Here is a 17,200-nt window from a genome sequence, read left to right on the forward strand (position 1 = left end):
TCTTTACTTTCCTTATCAGTCAGGCTATTGACACGGCAGGTGCCATGGATGGTGTGTAGGGTGCTCTTGATGGTATGGTAAAGCAGGAGGGATGGGAACAACTATAGGCATGGAAAATTATGTAAGAACACCCATTACTTAGTCAGATAACTTAAAAATTAATAAAAAAATTCAAATCACCATGAATGTAGGCCTTCTGAATCCAATTCCATAGCCAAAGTATATAATAATGGGCTTAGATAACTAATCTTTTGCTGAAGAGTTAAGTAAATTTGAGTTTGATTCAGTAATTTTGAAAGTAGCCAAATGTGGTTCTGTCTCAGAAGGACAACTCCTTTGACGTCAATAGAAATGAGACTCCACAGCACGTCCAGGGCAGGGCTCAAGATGTACATTCCTGTTGCCTGATCATATTTCTTAATAAGCTCTTAATATTTATAGATAGAATGCCAAAAATCTTAAGTGTGTGCTAATCAGTTCCTAAAAGGATTAGACCTTAACTTGAAGTATTAAGCCTTTGCTTATCTTGTCAAAACTCACTTTTATTGGATTCCTAATTGCTGACTTATTCCCTGTGCAGATGGTCATGGGGAGGAAGTTGGTCTTCACTTGTCCAATGTAATTTATTAGTTTGTTGACAGATTACAAAAGGCTGGGTGCTCTGGTTATCAGAGTTGATGCCTCAAATATGCCTGGGGAGTGTGTATTTTGTACTTGTACAGTCATCGTGTTACCACATGCTCCAGCCTGTTTGTTTGAATAAGGACAAGAACATGTGCCTGGACCACTCAGAGCCTGACTGTTAGAAGGCTGGTGACTAATAAAGATAAATGCTGTGCATACGTGGCTTCTCAAGGGAAGCACTCAATATGTATACCGTACCTTCTCTTTCCAATGAGGTCATAGATTCCACTACAACTCACTTGATTATTTGGTCTTAGTTTCACATATATGCAAATACTTTAGATTTCTTCCTTGTTGTTTTTTTCTGTATCACAACAGAATTTCCGAAGAACTACTGGAATTGGCAAGTGATGCAAAATCCAGGGTTATCTCACCTACGATTCATGTACGAAGTTACTCTAAATAATCTGTAGTATTTCACTGCAAGTGTTAAGGAGTTTTTAAAATTTGCCACCTTCTAGAAAAGGAATGTCTATTTCTATATCCTAAATCTGTTGATATTTCTGAAATCATCTGTGCTGGTTAGTTTTGTGTCAATTTGACATAAGCCAGAGTTATCTGACAGGAGGGAAGCTCAAGTGAGAAATTTCTTCAATAATATCTGACTGTAGGGAATTTTCTGAATTAGGGATTGATGGGGGAGAGCCCAGCCTCTTGTGGTTTTATTCCTGGGCTGGTAGTCCTGAGTTCTATAAGAGAGCAGACTGAGGAAGCTTTATGAGGAGCAAGCCAGGAAGCAGCACCCCTTGGCCTCTGCATCAAGTCCTGCCTCCAGGTTCCTGCCCTGCTTAAGATCCTGTCCAGACTTCCTTCAATAATGGACCAAAATGTGGAAGTGTGAGAAAAATAAATACTGCCCCCCCCCCAGTTTGCTTTTAGTTACAATGTTTCATCACGGCAATAGTATGTCTAACTGGGACAGAAATTGCTACAAGGATTTTGGGTTTTTTGTGTGAGAGAGTGAGAGACCTTTTTTCCTTTTTCTTTTTTCTTTCTTTCTTTCTTTTCTTCTTTTGACCATTGGGCTAGAAATGTGTTCAAAGCTTCATCAGCTATTCTATGGAAGTTGACAAGAGATCAAATAGTTTTGTCAATGAGACACAGGCTAGAGTTTTCTGAAAGGATAAAATCTCAATTATTGAGAAAATGCCTCAATATGAGCCACTTGAATGGGGAGGGCGCAGCCCACTGTAGGTGGTGCCACGTCTAAGCTGGCCATCTTGGGTTCTATAAGAAAGCAGACTGAGAAAGCTATGAGGAGCAAGACAGTGAGCAGCATTCCTCCATGGCCTCTGCATGACTTCTTGCCTCCAGGTTGCTGCCATTTTTTGAGTTTCTGTCCTGAATTCCTTCAATATAGTCCAATATTGAGGAAGTGTAAGAAAAACTAAAACTAACCCTTTCTTTCCCAACTTACTTTTAGTCACAGTGTTTCATCACAACATTGATACCTTAACTAGGATATCTTTCATAATAATTTTTATATTTGAGAATGAATATTCATTATGAATCTCATCATTTCACATACAGTTATAAATAAGACTATGGAAGAGAAGTCTTCCTCTGACTGCCAAATGACTGGAGATTAAAATTCAATGACTATACTGTGTATCCTTCCAAAAATCTAATTCATCAATCAATGTCTATCAATTAACCTTTACCAATTTAGGAATATTGGAATTATAGATATATAACATAAAAATGAACAAGGAATTTACGTTGAGGAAACATTTAAAATTAAAATTGTCTCTTTTTTTATTTTATAAATTAATTTATTTTTTACACTCCATATTCCATTCTCTGCTCTCCCAATTCACCCTCCGACTGTTCCACATCCCATACCTTCTCTCCAATGCCCTGTCTCCATGTGTATGCCCTCTCCCCCACCCCACCTGACCTCTAAACTCCCTGGGGCCTCCAGTCTCTTGAGAGTTAGGTGCATCATCTCTGAATGAACACAGACCCAGAAGTTCTGTACTGTATGTGTTTTGGGGGCCTCATATAAGCTGGTGAATGCTGTCTGTTTTGTGGTCCAGTGTTTGAGAGATCTTAGAGGGTCCAGATTAATTGAGACTGCTGGTCCTCCTACAGGGTCACCCTTCTCCTCAGCTTCTTTCAGTCTCTAATTCAACCACAGGGGTCAGCAGCTTCTGCCCATTGGTTGGGTGCAAACCTCTGCATCTGACTCTTTCAGCTGCTTGCTGGGTCTTTCAGAGGGCAGTTGTTAGCATCCAGAACCTGCCTACAACAGATATGTGGGCGGGTCCACAGACCTGTCACCAGGGCAATGGCGACCATATTCCCAGAATCCATTGGGCTCAGCTCCCACCTTTACCTGGATTACTACGTCACCCCACATATAAATATGTGGGTAGTTCCCTCCATCTTTCTCTCTCTCTCTCTCTTCTTCTCTCTCCCCTCTCTCTTCCTGCGCTGCTATCCCCCTATCCCCCTTCCAATTAAACCTCTTACACATGAAACTGCCTGGGCCTGGTGTCTGCAGACGCTTCCTGCCGTGACTCAAAACCCATCAGCAGTCATGCTAGGTTTCTTTTTGTGAGCGCTTGATAGCCTCAGTAATAGGCTCAGGGTCAGGCCTTGGGACCTCCCCTTGAGCTGGATCCTACTTTGGGCCTATTGCTGGACCTTTTTTTCAAGCTCCTCTCCATGTCCATCCCTGTAATTCTTTCATACAGGAACAATTATGAGTCAGAGTTGTGACTGTGGGATGCTCCCCCTCCCTCACTTGATGTCCTATCTTCCTGCTGGAGGTGGGTTCTATAAGTTCCCTCTCTCTGCTGTAGGCATTTCATCTAAGGTCCCTCCCTTTGAGTCCTGGGAGTTTCTCACCTCCCAGGTCTCTGGTGCATTCTGAAGGGTCCCCCCACCAACCTCCTACCTCCTGAGGTTGCCTGTTTCCATTCTTTCTGCTGGCCCTCAGGGTTTCAGTCCTTTTCCCTCACCCAGTACCAGATCAGGTTCCCATTTCCCACCCACTACTCCCCCCAACCCCCGTCCACTTTCCCTCCCAGGTCCCTCCTTCTCTCCCCACTTCTGATTGCTTTCTTCTCTTTCTCAAGTGGGACTGAAGAGTCCTCACTTGGGCACTTCAGCTTCTTGATCTTTTTGAGTTCTGTGAACTGTATCTTGGGTATTCTGTACATTTTTTTTATGACTAATATCTACTTATTAGTGAATACATACCATGCATGTCCTTTTGGATCTGAGTTACTTCACTCAGGATATAATTTTCTAGTTCCATCCATTTGCCTGCAAAACTCAGGATGTCTTCATTCTAAATAGCTGAGTAGTATTCCATTGTGTAAATGAGCCACATTTTCTGTATCCATTTTTCTGTTGTTAAGACATCTAGGTTGTTTCCACCTTCTGGCTATCACAAATAAGGCTGCTGTGAACACAGTGGAACAAGGGCCTCTGTGGCATGGTGAGGAATCTTTTGGATATATTCCCAAGAGTGGTATAGCTAGGTCTTCAGGGATCTATTTCCAATTTTCTGAGGAACCTCCAGATTGATTTCCAGAGTGGTTGTACCAGTTTGCAATCCTGCCAGCAATGGAGGAGTGTTCCTCTTTCTCCACATCCTCGCCAACGTGTGCTGTCACCTGAGGTTTTGATCTTAGCCATTCTGACTGGTGTGAGGTGGAATCTCAGGGTCGTTTCGATTTGCATTTCCTCTAATTGCTAAGGACTTTGAACATTTCTTTAGGTGTTTCTCAGCCATTGGAGTTTCCTCAGTTGTGAATTCCTGGTTTAGTTTTATACCCCATTTTTGACTGGGTTGTTTTTGGTGATTAGCTTCTTGAGTTCTTTATATATTTTGGATATTAGCCCTCTATCAGATGTGGGGTTAGTGAAGATTTTTTCCCAATCTGTAGGTTGCTGATTTGTCTTATTGACTATGTCCTTTGCCTTACAGAAGCTTTCCAGTTTCATGAGGTCCCATTTATCAATTCTTGATCTTAGAGCACGAGCTATTAGAGTTCTGTTTAGGAAATTTCCCCCTGTGCCAATGAGTTCAAAGCTCTTTCCCACTTTCTCTTCTATTAGATTCAGTGTATCTGGTACAAAGCTCAAGTTCAAGTGGATCAAAGACCTGAACATAATACTGAATACTCAACAGATACACTGAATCTTTTCTTCTTTTTATGAAAATAATTTAGGTCATTGTTAGCCAAAGTTAATCTTTCTCTGTAAGGATTCATTATGAATCTCTCTCTCTCTCTCTCTCCTCTCTCTCTGTTCTTTTTCTTCCTTTAGTATCTTCCTTGCTTTGCCATGCTAAGGTTCAGTCCTGGGGCCCTGGGCTTCAGTAGAACTCTGTCTGCTGTCACAGGACTCTTTAATTCTGAGATAGCATGTTTGGGGATCTATGTTTCTTAGCATTTCTTTTATCATTTTCTATATTTTTAAAGAAGAATTTGCTAATTAAAACTGCGGCCCTTTATGAAACTGTAATATTAAAACTTTACCTTGTAATGTACTGAATTTTCCGAACTGGCCATTGATGCCAGGCCCTTGAACATACTAGACAAGTAGCATATCACTGAGCGCATGGCCAGCTTTCATTGTATATTTTATTCTCTTCTCCACCCTTCTTACTTCTCCCCTCTTGTCATATCGCTCTCAGGATCAAAGAGACAAGAGAGAAGAGATTGTCAGCTAAGAGAGAAGCCTCATATCTGCAGCGAAGGAGCAAGGCTTTAATATGCGCATATCTAGTAGCCATTGCTGACTGCAGGCAAGGAAAGGCAGGGACAAAATAGACACAGGGAACAGGGTTTGCAGGGGTGTGGATAGCACAGAAAGAAATGGGGTGAATGTTACAACCAAAATTCATGTTGAAGCTTGATCCTCACTGTGAACCATTAACAAGGAGTTTGAGGATACAGTTAAAGGCAGGGTCCCAAGTTGGGAGCTTGATGGTCCCTTTGTTGGATCTAGGAAAATTGAGGTGAACGAAGCCTGTGGAGAAAGATGGGCAGTGATTTACACACAGAAGACTGGACAACAGTGATTGTGCACCTGAGATGGAAAAGAGTGATTGTACACATGAGCCTGGACAACAGTGATTGTATACACATGAGCCTAGACAACAGTGATTGTATACACATACACTAGACAATAGTGTTCATACACACATGAGACTGGACAATTCAAGGAAGAGAGAAAATGTAAAACCTAAGTATGGATATGCTAGTTCAAAGCACAGGAAATTTTAATATTTGTAACATTTCTAAACCATCACGGTGGATATCTTTTCAGGCCAATTACCCTTGAGAAAGCTGAAATGTAAAGCAGTGTGTTGTAAATGAGAAGCACAGCATGCACAGCAGATCTCTGGATTGCTTGTAGATCTTGTATTGGAAACTCAATACCAATTGATTAGTAAATCCAAACTGTGTGCCTAACAAATGTGATAGAAAGTTTCCTTTGGGATTTTTTCTCTAACAGGGAGTTAGTAGAAACAGCTTCAACCAGATTTTGTAGAAACAAAATTACAGAGGAATAAGAAGTACTTGCACATTTCCAAAGCTTAAAAACAATTTTATAAAGCTTTTTTTTTTTTTTTTGAGAAATTAAAGGGGAGGTGGTGGAATGCTAATAGAATTTAAACTTTTTATTATTGTTTTGGTTAATATTTTATAAACATAGAGAGCTTTGCTTAATTTTTTTATTCATTTAGTTATTTCTAAGCAAAATGGACTGGAAATATATCTTTCCTAGCCTGCGTACACTTGCCAAGCATGTAGGAAGCCCTTGCGTATATCAGGAGAACCAGAGAAATCATGTGAGGTGATATATGCTTATAATTCTAGTATTCAAGACATGGAGTCAGGAAGAATAGAGATTCATTGCTATGCTTGACTATATATTGAGTTTGAGGACAAGTTAGGAATACATGAGATTATTTTAATCAATAAAAAACAATCATGGCAAAAGGAAAATTATTTTTGTTCTTATTTGGTACAATTCTCTGTGATTACTCATCTTTCAACGTCCATATTTTAGCATATTTTTGTAAGTGATAAAGCTAATATTTGTGTTGTTGCTTTAAAAGAACATGTATGTAAGTGGCAAAATCTGGCAAATAGTATGAAGTATAACGAAATGAACTAAGTCTATGTGTTGTGCTTTTGGGTGTGCCATATATCATTTTAGCATGTTTGTGCTTTTGTAGCTGCAGTGGGATTTTTCAGACTCCGGATCATGAAGGACTAACCAGAATGTATTTGCCACTGCCATTATAAACAGATGCTTAATGCTGAATACATATTTTTAGATTATTCTCATTAGGAATCTACATATTTTGTCATGTCTTTGTTTGAGAAAGCTTGTTAAAGCATTAGCTGCAGTTACTGGAGCAAATACAGTTGCTGGAGCACATGCAGAGCTGGAGTCTAAAACTCAGTACCTATTTTATTAGTAACTCTCCATTTCATGTTTAACAAACATAGATTGGAAATATCCTGAGCCAGCTAATTACAGAATAAATTAGAAGGCTTAAAATGTGAAATCACAAAACCAAAATTAGGAGAAGTATGACAAGCAGAGAGGAAGAAGAGGAGAGGGAGGAGGAAGCACACAGTATAGTGCTGGGCCCAGCATGGCCTTGGTGGGGACAGGGTGACACTGTTCTTGGGACATGACCAGTGATGTGTGCCACACCAGTGTCCACAGCTGCCCTGGGCATAAGGCTTGCTTGTATAATAATGTATAACTTTTTCATTCCTCCTTTGAGGAATGTCCTGCCTGTTAATGACTCCATGATAATTTGAGACAACATGAGTTTGGGAGGCAAAGGTGTGGCTAATGTCTAAGGAGAATGGTGAACCCTGGGACATTCAGGACAGCACTCAAGACTGTAGAAAATGACTCTAAAAACATGAGTTTGAAAATATATAATTTCTCAACTATGCAAAACTAAGGATGCAAAATGAATTATGAGGAGCTTCACGAATCTAAAGGAATAGAGGTAGGTACACAATGAGCCAACTTGTCATGAAGATACAAAGACAGGCAGATACAAATGCAGGCAGATTCTTGAGTTCAAGGTGAGCGTAGGACACACTAAGTCCAGGCTCAGGTGTGGTTGAAACTCTTAACAGAGGCAGGCAGATCTCTGAATTCTTTTGCAATGTTAAAAGGAAACATGAGCTTGCTGTCTCCTAAGAGTTAAGGGACTGGGGTCAAGAGATAGGGATTCATAGGATAATCAAAATAAACCTGAAATAAATGACTGGATTGGTATGTAAAATAAAAGACTGAGTTTATGATCTGCAGAAGATGAGCTACCCAGACAGTGTTTTAAGAATAGCAAGAGAGAGGCCGGGCGATGGTGGCGCATGCCTTTAATCCCAGCACTTGGGAGGTAGAGGCAGGCGGATTTCTGAGTTCGAGGCCAGCCTGGTCTACAGAGTGAGTTCCAGGACAGCCAAGGCGACACAGAGAAACCCTGTCTCAAAAAAACCAAAAAAACAAACAAACAAACAAACAAAAGAATAGCAAGAGAGAATTGCTTGGAAAATTGTCTCCAACAGAGAATAAGGAGAGAAAGCAGATCAGAGAGAGAGAATGTAGGACACTGAGGAAAAAAAGCTGGAAAGCTCTTTCCAACAGAACATAGGCTGCCAGCTTGGACCCAAATGACTTTGAGTCATTTGTTTCACTGCTCTTAGACACCCCTTCTCTTAGAACTCCTCTCCAAGATGAGGACATTAGGCCTCGCCTTCCTTGACAGTGTAGGGAGGAAAGAAAGCAGATCTCTATTAAGATGCTTCTTCTCTTTAACCTCTCTTTTAAACCCAAACTTTAAAATTATCTTATAAAGAGTCAGGAATGGATCGATTTGCATTCTTCTACATGCTAACCGCCAGTTGAGCCAGCACCATTTGTTGAAAATGCTGTCTTTTTTCCACTAGATTGTTTTAGCTCCTTTGTCAATGATCAAGTGACCATAGGTGTGTGGGTTCATTTCTAGGTCTTCAATTCTCTTCCATTGATCTACTTGCCTGTCACTGTACCAATACCATGCAGTTTTTATCACAATTGCTCTGTAGTACAGCTTAAGGTCCGGGATTGTGATTCCACCAGAGGTTCCTTTATTGTTGAGAATAGTTTTGGCTATCCTGGGTTTTTTCTTGTTCCAGATGAATTTGCAAATAGCTCTTTCTAAGTCTGTGAAGAATTGAGTTGGAATTTTGATGGGAATTGCATTGAATCTGTAGATTGCTTTTGGCAAGATGGCCATTTTTACTATATTAATCCTGCCAATCCATGAGCATGGGAGATCTTTCCATCTTCTGAGATCTTCTTCAGTTTCCTTCTTCAGAGACTTGAAGTTCTTGTCAAACAGATCTTTTACTTGATTTGAGTCACACCAAGGTATTTTGTAGTATTTGTGGCTATTATAATGAGTGTTGTTTCAAGTCCAAGTGGATCAAAGACCTCCACATAAAACCAGGTACACTAAAACTAATAGAAAAGAAAGTGGAAAAGAGCCTCGAGCACATGAGCACAAGGGAAAATTTCCTGAACAGAACACCAATAGCTTATGATCTAAGATCAAGGATTGACAAATGAGACCTCTTAAAATTACAAAGCTTCTGTAAAGCAAAAGACATTGTCAATAGGACAAAGCGACAGCCAACAAATTGGGAAAGATCTTTACCAACCCTATATCTGATAGAGGGCTAATATCTAATATATACAAAGAACTCAAGAAGTTAAACTCCAGAGAACCAAATAACCCTATTAAAAATGGAGTACAGAGCTAAACAAAGAATTACCAACTGACAAATACGGAATGGCTGAGAAGCACCTAAAGAAATGTTCACCATCCTTAGTCATCAGGGAAATGCAAATCAAAACAACCCTGAGATTCCACCTCACACCAGTCAGAATGGCTAGGATTAAAAAACTCTTGTGACAGCAGATGCTGGCGAGGTTGTGGAGAAAGAGGAACACTTCTTCATTGCTGGTGGGATTGCAAACTGGTACAACCACTCTGGAAATCAGTTGGGTGGTTCCTCTGGAAATTGGGCATAGTACTACCAGAGGACCCAGCTATACCCTTCCTGGGCATGTACCTAGAAGACGCTCCAACATGTAATAATGACACATGCTTCACTATGTTCACAGCAGCCTTATTTATAATAGCCAGAACCTGACCTGGAAACAACCCAGATGTCCCTCAACAGAGGAGTGGATACAGAAATTGTGGTACATCTACACAATGGAGTAGTACTCAGCTATTAAAAACAATGAATTTATGAAATTCTTAGGGAAATAGATGGATCTGGAGAATATTATCCTGAGTGAGGTAACCCAAACAAAAAATAACACACATGGTATGCACTCTCTGATAAGTAGATATTAGCTCAGAAGATCAGAATACTCAAAGTACAATCTACAAACCACAAGAAACTCAAGAAGGAAGACCAAAGTGTGAATACTTTGTTTCTTCTTAAAAGGGGGAACAAATTACCAATGGAAGGAATTGTAGAGACAAATTGTGCAGTAGAGACTGAAGGAAGGACAATCCAGAGAGTGCTCCACCTGGGAATCCTTCCCATATTCAATCATTAAACCTATACCCTATTGTGGATGCCTGCAAGTACTGGCTGACAAGAGCCTGATATAGCTGTCTCCTGAGAGGCTCTGACAGTACTAGACTAATACAGAAGTAGAGGTTCACAGCCATACATTGGACTGAGCACAGTGACCCCAATGAAGGAGCTAGAGAAAGGTCCCAAGGAGCTGAAGGATTTGTAGCTCCTTAGGATAAACAACAATATGAACTAACTAGTACCCTCAGAGCTTCTAGGGACTAAACCACCAACCAAAGAGTACATACACATGGTGGGACTAATGGCTCCAGCAGAGAATGGCCTAGTTGGTCATCAATGGGAGGAAAGGCCCTTGGTCCTGTGAAGGCTCTATGCCCCAGTGTAGGGGAATGCCAGAGCCAGAAAGCAGGAAAGGGTGGGTTGGTGAGTAGGGGGAGGGGGAGAGGGAACAGGTTTTTTTTAAATATTTTTTTTATTTTATTTTTTCTTTTTCTTCAGAGGGGAAACTGGTAAAGGAGATATCATTTGACATGTAAATAAAGAAAATATCTAATAAAAAATAAAATTAAGATAAATTAAAACTGTGGTAAACACCATCAAAATTGCCTTCCATTGTGGAGCCCATTTTAATAAAAACCAGGTCATGTTTTTAGAAGAAAATTTAGGAAGGAGGAAAGAGGATCCATTTGTACTGGATTATAAAATTGGACATTATTAGCTTTTCAGTAAAATGAGAATTTGTTAGGATAAATCATTTATTTGAAATATTTGCTGTAAATGTCCTTATGCTTATTGTTCTTTTTAATATCATATTCTTTAGGTTTATGGAAAAGCTACCAGTTTGTGATGACTACTTTTATGATCTCCCTATAAAATAATTAAATTCTTATGTTCATTTATTTAAATAAAATAAAATAAAATTATCTTACCAACTAGAGGATTTTCAAAAGTCCTCCTCATGTATCCTACTTTAGCAAAGCAGCCTCTTGTCTCCTCAGTTCTCCTCTCTCCACTGAAACCTTTGACCTTGAGTATATGCCTCCTATACTTCATGTCACCAATATTATACTACCTCTTCTAATGAAATTTCATGCTTTTGATCAAAAGATTGTACATTTCCACAGAGCTTTTTGGTAAGCCTTTGGTCAACACTTCATTTTCTTATTTTCTCCTGAGCACCAAGTTTGGACAATTTTCTTTACAGTGTACCATTTCTCCACTTTCATTTCATGAGTGAACAATGTTGCTCCCAAAAGACGTGGGTTCATAAATGAAAATTTCATTGCTAGGCAAATGATATCTCCCCGTGCAATGAGGCCCCTGAAAAACACTAAACCACAGAGGCTGTTGGCATTTCCTCACGGAGATTGCTCCATGTAGCTCCATGTTAAGACTCTGTTGCTGAAGACAGCACTCAGTATGTATCACATCACAGAGAAATCAACCTTAACTGGCCAGGAAACCTTCCTCTTCATTGGTTTGCAGAGCACTAGCAGGTGCTAGGCAGGTTTCTTGGAGAAAAGAGGACATTGAGGGCCTTACATAGGACTTGACCCTGAATGGTCCAATGCTGACTTCCATAGTTGCAATAGTGATGTGGAGACGGGATAGCCAACTGCATTCTGATTGGGTGTGAGAATTGTTCCTTAGGAGAGATTTTATGCATGCTACTGGAAACCTAGTCAAAAGCCCATGAGTAAGGGGATCATAGACTCTAAGGAGAAACCTACTCTTGTTGTTTTGTTAAGTGGTCATGCAGTCAAATTCCATTCCATTGCTATCCATTCTAGATACCAATACTTCTAGGCTGCCATCACATTTTTTTCAGAAAGGGTTGTTTTTGTGTTGAGTGATTAATGCAGAAACTCATAATGGGTCAAAATGGTGAATATAAATAACTCTGGTGTTCAGCTATGGATGGGTCACTTATGGCAAATTCCCACCAACCATGCTTTAAACTTCACAAAAGAGGCAGAAGAAAGAATGGAGGGGCTGATGGACAGGAAGAGAACTGTAACATATTGACCTCTGTGAATGATATGGCTATAGTATCTATCAACCAGCAGCCGCTGTGGTTGCTTGTACATGGTCTGTAAAAGACCAAGCCAGCCCATATCCCAGAATGGATTGTAGAGGGACCTTTGGAGCCCACATGCCTGTTAGAAGTGTCATAGAGGTGTCATTCAGTTTGATGATTGCCTGAGGAAGGATAATTACTCTTGGGTATGTGGCAATTTTTAGGTTGGTCATAAAGAGGATGGCCTCATACCCATGTGAATATGGGCATCTCTAACTGAACTTGGGTATCTTAGTTACTTCACTCTTGCTGTGAAAAGATACGATGACCAAGGTAACTTATTTTTAAAAAGCATTTAATTGGGAGATTATTTATAGTATCAGAGAGTGAGTCCATGACACTCATGGTGGGAAGGGAGCAGCAAGTGGGCAGGCAGACATGATATTGTAGTAAGAGTTCAGAGACTACATTTGATTAGAAACAAATACAGAAAGCATGAGATTAAACCTGGTTGGGGTTTATTATTCTGATTATATTTTATTATTTTATTATTCTCATATTATAAGGTCCTTTTTCTATTTATCCTTTAATTATTAAAATGTGGAAAAGAAAACTTAAACATTTCTAGAAAAAAAATGTGTCACTTTTGATTTCTTCTCTTTCATTTGGAGGAATTTACCAAAATTTATCCCAAAGCCCTGTTGATTTAGGAACTCATAGCACCTGGAGATCCAGTACGACCCTCAGGGTTCTCTGAATTTTGTACTGGTGTCTGATCAGAATTTGAGCCCAACATTAATATGTTTCACTATTATCTGCTTTATACTAATTAAGAGCACAAGTTATTTATGATAACATTGTAAGGTAATTTTATGATAATTAAATGATATACTGAAGGAGCTGCCTTTTAAAAATGGCTTAGTTTGGTTCTAAATCTTAATAGCACTCTTAATATTGCACTTCAGAGAGGAAAATTAATCTTAGAAAATATTTCTCATGTGTTTATTGATTCTCTTTTTAAAATCTTGGATAGAAATGGAGAAGGCAGCAGAATTTGTTTACATGGCTTCCCTACTTTATGATATCTCACTGACTGACCCTGTTTGAGCTGCTTGTAATTTGGGGGAAAGATCAGGAGAAATTAAGATAATGTCTTTTATTTCATTTTTATTGGGTTTCAACATAAAAATGATGAGTTTCATTATAGTATTTTCATTTGTATTTCATTTTTGTTGATAATTTTCAACTTCTCCTGCCCCATATCCTCCTTCTGGCCTCCTCCCTGTTTCCCAGTAACACCCGTATTCTTTCATGTCACTTGATTCTATTACAGTCTCCCCTCCCCAGCTTAAGACTCCTTGTCCCCTCTAATGGTACCCTTTCTAGTTTGACTTCTAAAGCGCTATACAAATTTTAACAAGAGGTCACAGTTAATCTTTAAAATAATACCAGTCCATTATTTGGATACAGATTAAGGCAGCCGAGGACTTGGCCCTCCCCAGGGCGATCCATTTCTTATTTTGTAAAAGAGTTTTTCTATGGGTTTTGCATTGGATAATGTTTACTTGAGAAAAATGTTAGGGCCCCATGTAGACCTTTGTTTCAAGTGCTCTTTAGTGGTTCCACGCTCCCCCGCCCCAGCCCCACTCCTGTCTCTTTTAAATAGCAGAATCTGTCAGGGGCTAGCAGTTCAATTGCTTGATTGACATCTGTCAGAGCCTTGGTCATAGCCTGATGACTGGTGTAACCTAGCAACTCTGCCCCGGGTTGACAGGAATGGAAATAAGATTGGGAATTGTCTCCAGGGTCCTGGAATTTGGTGAGATTTTGACTGACATTGCTGCTGCTCTTAAAATTCCATCAGAAAGGGTAGCCTCCACAACGGCAGATTTGACATTTCTGTGAAACTACAACTGTCAATAAAGTAGTACCTTCTCCAAGGCCTGCAGAGTCGCCATCATGTAAGTAAAGCCATAAGTTGGAAAATACCTTTTGACTCTTCAGGAATGGGGACTGCTACTGAAGCTAATATTTGTGTACCACAGCTAATACTTTAACAGCTCCCAATTCTGTTTGAGTCTTGGCTGTGCACAATTTCCTGCTCTAGCTTTAAGACACATCTCTGGATGCCATAGACTCTCATAAAATCCTGCCCACAAACACTAAAGATGCCAAAACTTATGCTATAGTTATCCTCAATCAGATTGAGGGGGAGCACTTCTACAGCATGGGACATTTAGAACAGCCAGACCAGCATGCCTGTACAAACTTGTATGACTAACACATAGGACTGTGGCAACAGATGGGACACTGTGGGTTCATGGAAATGGCTAAACCCCTGGTCACTCTCATGGCTCATCAAAAAAACTCTTCCCTCCAGGAAGGTCCTAGGAGGCTGGATTTTCTTTTCTTTCCTTTTTTTTTTTCTTTTTGAAAAAAAAATTATTTAAACATTTTTTACAGTCCAGATTTTATCCACCTCTTGGTCTACCATCTGACTGTTCCTCATTGCATACCTCCTCCCCACCACTGTCCCAACCCTCTACCCTACCAGACCTCACCATTCCCTGGGGCGACCAGTTTTTTGAGGGTTAGGTGCATCTTCTCTGACTGAGTCCAGACCCAGCAGTCCTCTGCTGTGTATGTATTGGGGACCTCATATCAGCTGGTGTATGCTGACTAGTTGTTAGTTCAGTGTCTGAGAGATCTCAGGGGTCTAGGTTAGTTGAGACTGCAGGTCTTCCTGCAGGGTTGTCCTCCTCCTCAGCTTCCAGATTTTTCCTAATTCAACTACAGGGGTCAGCAGCTTTTGTCCATTGGTTGAGTGCAAATACCTGCATCTGACTCTTTCAGCTACTTGTTGGGTCTTTTGGAGCAGAGTCATGATAGGCTACTTTTTGTGAGCACATCATAGCCTTAGTAATAGTCTCAGGTCTTGGGGCCTCTCCTTGAGCTGGATCCCACTTTGGGCCTGTTGCTGGACCTCCTTTTCTTCTCCATTTTTGTCCTTGAAGTTCTTTCAGACAGGAACAATTATGGGTCAGAGTTTTTGACTGTTGGATGGCAAACTCATTCCTCATTTGATGCCCTGTCTTTCTTCTGGAGGTGAGCTCTACAAGTTCACTCTCCCCACTGTAGGGCATTTCATCTAGGGTCCCTCCCCTTGAGTCCTAAGTGTCTCCCTTCCCAGGTCTCTGGTACATTCTGGAGGGTCCCCCTACCTCCTACTTCCCGAGGTTGCCTGTTTCCATTCTTTCTGTTGGTGCTCAGAGCTTCAGTCTTGTTCCTCCCACCCAATACCCGATCATGTTCTCTTCTTCCCCTTTCTGTTCCCTTTCCCACCCACTTCTTTCCCTTCCTCCCCATTCCTGTGATTGCTTTCTTCTCCCTCCCAAGTGGGACTGAGGTGTGTCCACTTGGGCCCTTTGGCTTGTTAACCTTTTTGAGTTCTGTGGATTTTATCCTGGGTATTCTGTACTTTTTTGGCTAATATCCACTTATTAATGAGTACATACCATGTCCTTTTGGGTCTGAGTTAATTTACTCAGGGTATTTTCTAGTTCCATCCATTTGCCTGCAAAACTCATGGTGTCCTTGATCTTAACAGTTGAGTAGTATTCCATTGTGTAAATGAATCATATTTTCTGTATCATTCTTCCGTTATGGAACATCTGGATTGCTTTCAGCTTCTGTGTTTCACAAATAAGGCTGCTATGAACATAGTGGAACACGTGCCCCTGTGGCATGGTGGGGAATCTTTTGGTTGTATGCCCAACAGTGGTATAGCTGGGTCTTCAGGTACATCTATTTCTAATTTTCTGAGGATCCTCCAGATTGATTTCCAGAGTAGCTGTACCCAGTTTGCAATACCACCAGCAATAGAGGAGTGTTCCTCTTTCTCCACATCCTCGCCAACATGTGCTGTTGATGTTGTGCTGTTGTGTTGACATCACCTAAGATTTTGATTTTAGCCATTCTGATTATGTGAGGTGAAATTTTGGGGTGGATTTGATTTTCATTTCCCTGATGACTAAGGACTTTGGACATTTCTTTTAGTGCTTCTGAGCCATTTGAGATTCCTCTATTGTGAATTCTCTGTTTAGTTCTATACCCCAGTTTTTTGTTTTTTTTGTTTTTGATTGGGTTGTTTGTTTTTTTTGGTGGTTAGCTTCTTGAGTTCTTTATATATTTTGGTTACTAGCCCTCTATTGGATGTTAGAATATTGGTTAGTGAAATTTTTTCCTAATCTGTAGGTTGCTGATTTGTCTTATTGACTATGACCTTTGCTTTACAGAAACTTTCCAGTTTCATGAGGTCCCGTTTATTAATTCCCCATCAAAATACCCACACAATTCTTCAAAGACATGGAAAAAGCAATTCTCAAATCATCTGGAAAGGCAAAAGAACAAAACAAAACAAAACAAGCAAACAAAAAAACAGAATAGTGATAACAATTCTTAGCAATAAAAGAACTTCTGGGGAAATCACCATCCCTGACCTCAAGCTGTACTACAGAGCAGTAGTGATAAAAAACAACTGCCTGGTATTGGTACAGAGACAGACACATTGATAAATGGAATAGAATTGAAGACCCAGAAATAAAACCACACACTTATGGACATTTGATCTTTGACAAAGATGCCAAAAATATACAATGGAAGAAAGAAAACATCTTCAATAAATAGTGCTGGTCTCACTAGTAGTCTGTATGTAGAAAAATGAAAATAGATCTATATTTGTCGCCTTGCACAAAGCTCCAGTCCACGTGGATCAAGGATCTCAACATAAAGGCAGATACACTGAAACTAACAGAAGGGAAAGCAGAAAGGAGCCTTGAACTCATTGGCACAGAGGGAAATTTCCTGAACAGAACTCCAATGGCTCATGTTCTAAGATCAAGAATTGATAAAC

Source organism: Mastomys coucha, unplaced genomic scaffold, assembly GCF_008632895.1.
Source record: "Mastomys coucha isolate ucsf_1 unplaced genomic scaffold, UCSF_Mcou_1 pScaffold9, whole genome shotgun sequence".
Taxonomy (NCBI): domain Eukaryota; kingdom Metazoa; phylum Chordata; class Mammalia; order Rodentia; family Muridae; genus Mastomys; species Mastomys coucha.